This window comes from Empidonax traillii, unplaced genomic scaffold, assembly GCF_003031625.1.
Source record: "Empidonax traillii isolate 1590-97213 ecotype Southwest subspecies unplaced genomic scaffold, ASM303162v1 scaffold903:size462939, whole genome shotgun sequence".
NCBI lineage: Eukaryota > Metazoa > Chordata > Aves > Passeriformes > Tyrannidae > Empidonax > Empidonax traillii.
Window position 1 is genome coordinate 184317 of NW_020956096.1, and position 8115 is coordinate 192431.

The window sequence follows — 8115 nt, forward strand, 5'->3', positions numbered from 1 at the left end:
CAGGATGAGAGGAAACAGCCTCAAATTGTGCCAGGGGAGGTTTAGGTTGGATATTGGGGAAAATTCTTCACATAAAGGGTGGTCAGGCCCTGGCACAGCTGCCAGGGCAGTGGTGGAGTCCCCATCCCTGGAGGGATTTAAAAGCTGTGTAAATGAGGCACTTGGGGACATGGTTTGCTGATGGCCTTGGCCCTGCTGAGTTAATGTGTGGGCTCAATGATCTTAAGGGTCTTAGTCAACCTAAATGATTCTCCTACAAGCAGAAGCAATCCAGAACTGAGCATGTTACAGTGACATGTGTATTATGTAAGAAATACCGGTCTTCGGTATGTTTGAGTTCACAGATCCACAGCAACATACCTGGCAACTCTCCTTTTAGAACTGCTACTCAGGACTTACACCTTCTTGTGAATACTGTCTCTGGATTAGAGATGAAAGAAACTGAGACAGAAGTGTTAAATGGACCTGTAAGGCCACACAGGGAACTCAAACTTGAGCTGGGATTAAAGCAGAGGAGGTTTTGAGGACTAGATGCAGATCCAGAGTCTGCATTTGACCTGTCCTTTCGTCTTTCCCTGGTATCATGAAGCACAGTCTGCTTTGGTGCACTCTGGCTTCCAACCTGTTATAAAGATATCAGGGTAAGGGAAATGCCAGACAGGTTGTCCTTGGACAGGGATCAGCTATTCCCTCCTTCAGCATAGCTACCAAAAACCACTGCAGGCAAACCCTGGAGAGTCTGTCCTGGGCTCAGCTGAGCTGCAGAGCTGGAGAAGGAAGGCAGCAGGGAGCATTCTCCTCTGTACTGTGTCCAACCTGGCAGGAGAGAGGAATAAGGGGTTGATTTGGGGAAAGGCTCCCAACATGCACATTTGCTTTAGAGCTTTGAAGAAGTGGGCAATTCCAAAGTCGTGACTAGCCCTGACCCTCAAAGCTTCAACTGCACAGTGGGAGAAAACTTTAACCCTTGCCAGAAAGCTTAATTGCAATGGGAATATCACATCTCACTGGTAATTAAGAGTCTTAAGTCTTATGACTGTTTTGTCCTATGTTACATCGTTATAGCTGACTATATGCTGGTAAACTATAGATTCATTGCATGGCAGCTTTTAGACAGTTGCATTTATAGCAAAAACTTGTTTGTGTCCAAAAGAAGGATAATTAAGAGAGGAAAAAATGGAAAAGAGAAGAGGGGAGAAGAGGGGAGGGGTTGGGAGGGGACAGGAGGGGAGGGGAATAGAGGAGAGAGGAGGGGAGAGAAAAAGAGAGAAAAAGAGAGATGGGAAGAAGAGAGAAGAAGAGAAAAGAGAAGTAGAGAGAAGAAGAGAGAAGAGGTCAGGTCTTGGAGGCAGGCTCAGGAAAGGTTTTATTTAGCACTCATAAAACATAAGTGAAAACAACTTTCATTCTGGGTGAAACCCTTGAGATTCACAAACATGGATTTCTGCATCCCTGAAGGCAACTCCTACTCTTTTTTGTACTCTATGTGAGTTCTTTAAAGAAGGTAAGAAAGCAGAGGTGAATTCACTATTAGCACTGTGATTCTGTCTTTGACATGCTTCAGGTAATTATGTTTTTGACAATATTTTGATTAAAATGCAGATTTATAAAATCTGTCATAATTTTCTTCCAGTTGGCTGGTTTGCTGAAGGTTAAAGTGCCCTGCTTATTGCTGAACTGAGGTGGTTTAGCAACAGAAAAAATAATTTCTCCTCTGCCTCTCTTCAGAAGCATTGTCAGAAAAGTGCAAAAATGGCATCTTTGCCTAAAGCAAATGTCTTTTGCCACAGTTCCCCAAATTAGCACATACCCAGTCATTGTGCATCGTTTGATCTGTCATAATAAGCTGCTGCACTTGTGCACTACCTGCCTTGTCCCCAGCACTCTCAGCCAAAGCTCCCCTGAGGGATCCGTCAGGTCAGAGGAGATGCCAGGCGGACGGTGCAGCATTCCCTCCTGACAGCGCTGTGCTGGCTGCCAAACGCTCAGTGCAGGGGGATCTACTCTGAGGAGCTGTAGGATAAGAGTCTCATCTTCCAGCTCTGTATTCCCTGAGTTCTCATTGCTGTGCTATTGATACCCACGTGTGCTTTTTGGGGAACACGACAATCAGATGCATGGTGGATATGGACACTAAAAATGCATGCAAAGTGTAAGTTGGTTTCTTTTTACTGACTTGCATGTGGACATTAGGTGTGTTTTTTTTTCATACATATTAAATCAATGAGTAGACTTGGAACTGAAGGTAAAAAAGATTTCCTGAAAGAGGCCAGGATGTTCTAGCTTGCTGATCTCAGACATCTGACTTCCTGCTCTATAAAGCATAGACACAGAAAAAGAAAGCTGTATTTTTATGTAAACCATGGCCTCTGCCAGAGGGGTATCTCATGGTAAATTAAGAAAGATCAGAAGTGTAGTAAAATCTGCAGAGGCTCATGATAATCTCAGAAACACTGGCTGCTGTTAACTGTTTTATAGGACCCTTTCTGCACCTGATATCCTTCCATTCAGTGAGAGACAAAAAGATGAAGGGAGTAGGATGGGAGGTTTCCAGTGCCAGTTTTGCACATATATGCAGTACCAGCATGCTGCTTTCTCCCCCTGTCCTGGACTCCAACCACAGCTCCACTTTTCCTGCTGTGCTCTACGTTGGGCAAGCTGCAGGTGCAGACAGGCCTGGATGGGGACAACCTCTTCAGGCAGGAAGGTGCAGCTGCACACATCTTAGTGCCTTAAAGATTTACAGCAACTCCCTCATTTATTTCCATTTGTTTTTTATAAAGTATGAGACAGACTCCAGCAGAGACAGTCAGAAACCTAAGATGCACTGAAAGAAACCTTCAGAACAAATTTCAGGTGACAGACAGATGGTCAGGTACAGCAATAAAGGGTGTAGGACAAGTACCAAAGAGTCAGGTTGCCTTTATTAGTGGCTCAACAAAGAGGGAAGTTCTGCCTCTGGGACAAGGACAAGGAATATAATTAACTAACAGGACTGTTTAGTGCAGTGGGTTTTAGGTCTGTGCTGAACCCGTGGGAGGGATGGCCTCTAAGCTGACTGGGATGAGCTACAGCAAATGGAGCAGCAATGCCAGGGAAGGGGATGTTGTTAATTGTACAAGAGGGAGCTCTCACAGCAGCAAGACATTGCAGTAAAAAAAGAACAACTCATCTCTCAGACACTGCAGTGAGCAAACACACCAGTATGGGGCTGCCTGCACCATGAACCCTCCTCTGTCCTGCTGCTCACTCTATGCTTTGGGATTTTCCTCCCTTCCAGCAGCTCACATCATCTGCTGAGAGCCTTTGACAGCAGCAGCAGCACAGAGAATCTGGCAGAAGAACAGCCCCTGGGACCCAGGGGGCCCGAGAGGAGACACGGGCTGGTCCGTGAGGAAAACGCAGCCGTGAGAAGGAGATGGCAAAGGATGTTTGTCCTGGTTTCAGTCGGGTAGAGCTCATTTATTCCCAGTAGCTGTCACAGTGCTGCGTTTTGGATTCGAGATGAGAACACTATTGATGACACGCTGATATTTTGGGTTTTTGCTGAGCTGTGTTTATTCTAAGTCAAGGACTTTTTTCTTGTCTCCTGCTCTGCCAGTGAGGAGGTTCAGGAAGGAAACGGGGAGGGAGCACAGCTGGGCTGGGGGATCCAAACTGCGTAAAGGGATATTCCACACTACAGAATAACAATCTGGGTTGGGGAAGGGAGGTCTGGCATCTGTCAGCATGTCGTGGGCAAATGCATTGTACATCACTTGTTTTTCCCTTTTTATTATCATTTTTATTATTATAATTTGCCATTATTACTGTATTTTACTTTATTTTCAATGATTAAATTGGAGTTTTTTTCAACATACAAGTTTTACTTTGATTCTCCTCCCCATTCCACCAGGGTAGGAGGGGGAGGGAGGGGGGCCTGAGCAAATGGCTGCATGGTGCTTTATTTCCAGCTGGGTTTAAACAATAACAATGTTAAATGATTACATAATGATGCTCCTGCTCCTTTTTTTTTTTTTTTTCAGAGGAAATACACAATTGATTGCAAAATGAAGCATAACAACTGACAAAATAAAATCCCTCTCCTGCCTGCAAATGTCCTTACTACAACTGTAACCTCCCTGCTCGTGACTGAAGAGGTCTTTTCGAAAAGATTTAACACAACTTGTCACAAACCCAGTCTCGCTGTTTTCTCTCATATAAGGCAATCCCTTGGGAACAGACTGCAAATAATGACACATGCTTCAATAAGTTATGTGTTAAAGGACTGATCACTACACTTCAGGAGTCCCTGAGACTGAGAACTTGGTGATAGAAAATCCAGATAAACAAGAGGGAGCATGTACCAGGAGAGACTACCTCTTTTCAGATAAAAGCTAATAAATCAGAAAAAAACTGGCACAAGAAGGTCGAGGGCAGGAGGAGTTGATACTACTTACAGGGAGCTTTCTGTAAAACTTACATTAAAATTACAATGAAAAGTATAAACAAAACAATTAGGGTTTTATGAGAGGATTAAAACCAGGACTTCTGAGAGCTCTAAGAAATAACAAAAGTGCTGCAGCTTTGCAATAGATTTACAGTCACGGCAAAATGTTACGATGACACATATATGGATGCATAGGTGAAGAAACTAGGTAATAGTTAAAATAAAAACCAGAATGAATGAGCACCTACAAATTCAAGTTAAGAATTAAGATGAATGGGATTTGACAAAACATAAGAGGCCTTATAGCCAAGAGACAATAATAAACTCCTAGATATTCTTACAAGGTAGAACCTAAGGCAAAGCTTGAGTTAACCAGCTTCCAACAAACACGCTCCAAGACTTCCAAACCATCATGGATGCTATGCATTAAAAGGTTTCTTTAAGGATTGTTTCCATAGATTATGGACAGAATCTCCATGTTACTTGTGAGCTAATTGATTTTTCTTATCAAATATTAATCCTCTTCCTTGAAACCGAAATGGAAGAAGAGCTCTCCTCCTTCTCTGTCTGGTTTGGTCTGGTTCTTGCCCCATAACTGCTGTGAGCAGATGAGGCTTCTGACACACAGTTTTTAGTTCTTAATTTTTTGTCTCTCCCTCCTCTGTTTCCAATGCAAGCCCATACCTCCTCTACTCCATGAAGACTTGTTACTGGATAGGGGATGGAAACAACAACACCCTTCAGGTTCAGTGCTCCCCAATGATTTCTGGAATCATAGGTTTTTATTCAGTCATGCCTGTGAGTTCTGATTCTCTCCTAGGAAGCTCTCACAACAGCACAGACACCAGAACTGCTGACATGCAGATTCAGGAGCAGATATTTCGTCTGGCCATGCTCTGAAAGTTATCTTTAATGGATGAGACACCTGAAGTACTTTTATGCCAGTCCCTTTCCTCCCTAAAGAAGGCCTAAAGATTCTTCTAGATATGTGGTAGCTTGAGTCTGGGCAGACATTCATGCCACTATTACAAATCTCTCATGAGTACCTGACCTCCCCATCACTGGTCCTGTATCCTCACTAAGGGCTCTCAAATCAAACTCACTCCCAGTCCAAGCTCCAGGTCACTTATGAGCTGGTGCTAAAAAGGAGGGAGAAAGAGCAAAATTCAAAAAGTGAATTAATCATGACACATCAAATTCACACAGCCTATTAGCCAAAGACTGAGAGGAGGGAGGGGGAAATAAGTGTAGAAAATATATATAATCTATTTCCACAAATACAACATGGAATATTACACAATATATATAATGACAGATATTCCCATATACGTACACATGCATATACAGAAAAAAATATATATGGAAAACAAAACATTTCTGAAGGAAAAAACTGAAACTGTGTGTCCAGATTCAATAAGCAAATGAATCCAGTGTCTCCAAGCCATTATTTACATTGCAGGATGCTGATATGTGTTGTTCCTTTCTATCTCTTTGGCACCACAGTGAGTTCTGTCCAGCATATTAGTATTTTTATGAGCACTGTGATTGCAACAAAGGCTCCTGAAGTGAACACAAACACTACCAGTGGCACAAACACGGCTTAGAAGTGCTACAAAGCTTGGGGCCTGCTGCTGCTGTTCCCAGCAGTGCTGGGACACCTCCCCACCTCAGACCTGCAGATCACTAGCAAAGCTCTAACACTGGTTTTCAAATCAAATCAATCACACACACTATATATACATGTTATAAATATACATACAGAATATATGAATTTATATATCAATACAAAATATATATATATATACACAGACATACACATCTATATAAATGTTATTGTTGTCCAGACACTTTTATTTCTGCTAAATGTTGTTGTAAAACATTCTTGTTTGGCCAAAAGAACTCCTTTCAAGAGCTGGTTCTTAGTGTACTGTGTTTAACTGGGACAGAGTTTGCTTTGTGCCCAGCAGCTGATGCAGGGCTGTGCTCAGGCTGGTGAGAGCAGTGCTGGTAACACAGCCACACTTCAGCTGCCCAGAGAGAAGTCCATCCCATGTGGCATCATGTTCAACAAGAAAGCTGGGGAAGAGTTTCTTCCAAGATTTTTTCCCATTGCCTGGGAACAGGTGGACATTGGTCTGTGGATGGTCAGTGATTGCTTCTACATCACTTGGTGGGGTTTTTCCCGTTTTTTTTTTTTGCCTTTTCACTTATTTGTCTGTCTGTATCTCAACCCACAAGGTTTTGTGGATTTTTTTCCCTCACTTTTGCCCTTTTGCCCTTCTGATTCTCTCCCCCATCCCACTTCACTGGGAGAAGTGAGTGAGCAGATAGGTGAGGGCTCACCTGCTCACAGGGTCTGCCCAGCACAGCCAGGTAAGGACACATGTTGGCAGCACGAAGCATCCTCTGCATATAAGGCAGTAATGCTGTTTCAGCATTCCCCATATCTATGGCCCAAGGAAAGGAGAAGTCACAGGGCAGGGCAAAATAAAAACTGGCAGCATAAATGTCTAAAGTAACAGCATTTATAAAAATGGACTTTGAGATACTTGTAGGCTGACTCTGTTCACAAGTGAGATGCTCCTAAAATTATTCCTAAAATATTCTTATATTTTCAGTACAAGTTGTTGAAAAACTTTTGTTTAACATCACATTGCCTGCTGTGCATGAACCTTTGATCCACTGACACAGGAGCATGAAGAAATTCCTGGATGCACAAATCCTGCTTCTGGCTTTGAAGAATGGGCAGCCATGTCACAGTCTTGCTCACCTACTTCTCAAGCTCTGTTTAGGACCAGGTAAGGCACTGGTCTGCACAGGTGCCATTGCGGGGTTTGTTTTTGTGCCTTCTTTGGGTAGGAAATATTCTGCAAATGGAAAGAGAAATATATTTACCCTTTCAATCATACAGGAGCTTTGGTGGGGAGGGGTTGTGGATTTTTTCCTTTTCATTGTCAGGGCCCTGCTCTTGTGATAAAGAATAACCTCTAATTAACACTTGGTTGGTTCCTATCGATCTGTTTGTACAATGTTCCCTGTTCCTTTCAGAGACTGCTTTTCCCTGTGTCTTACATGAGACACTTCCACTGAGACACCTCTAGAGATGCCTTTTCCCCCCAGAACATCATATTTTACACTCTTGATCAGTTTATTATGTGTTATAAACCCATTTCTTCTGTGTTGCTGCTCCCACACTGGATTTACTATCTGATTCCTTCCTTTCACATGGACAGTCTCATTTCCTGTTACAAATTCCCTCTTTCTAACTGAGGTCAATTCCTCTGTCCAATTGGCTCCTTTCCCATCAGGGTCCTCTCGACCCCTTCCCGCCTTGGCTCAGCCCTGGGGGGGGACCTGGGCAGCAGCAGCTCCAGTCTCACCGCCAGCCCCAGCCCTACTCCCAGCCCTAGTCCTAGTCCCAGTCCCAGCCCCGGCCCCAGCCCCGGCTCCAGTCCTTATTCCCAGTTCCCACTCCCAGCCCCATTCCCATCATTCCCAGACCCAGTTCCCACTCCCAGTCCCAGTTTCCATTCCCAGTCCCCATTCCCAATCTCGGTCCCATTCCCAGTCCCTATTCCCATTCCCAGTCCCTATTCTCATTCCCAGCCCCATTCCCAGTCCCCAGTCCCATTTCCAGTCCCCAGTCCCATTCCCAGTCCCCATTCCCATTCTCATTCCCAATCCCC

The 8115-nt window shown here is 43.9% G+C and overlaps 1 long non-coding RNA gene across 3 annotated transcripts in view; it reads right to left on the reverse strand.

The window, feature by feature from the left end:
- Positions 1-3857: 3857 nt before the first annotated feature.
- Positions 3858-8115, reverse strand: part of LOC114067352 — a 5180-nt gene continuing 922 nt past the window's right edge. The window contains exons 2-4 of one of the 3 annotated variants that reach the window (XR_003573382.1): positions 7525-7804; positions 7325-7391; positions 3858-5568 (exon numbers count right to left, since the gene is read on the reverse strand). This is a non-coding gene — a long non-coding RNA (uncharacterized LOC114067352). Of the gene's footprint in view, positions 5569-7324; positions 7397-7524; positions 7889-8115 lie in introns of those variants that run through there. The other 2 variants (XR_003573380.1, XR_003573381.1) reach the window with 2 other exon arrangements.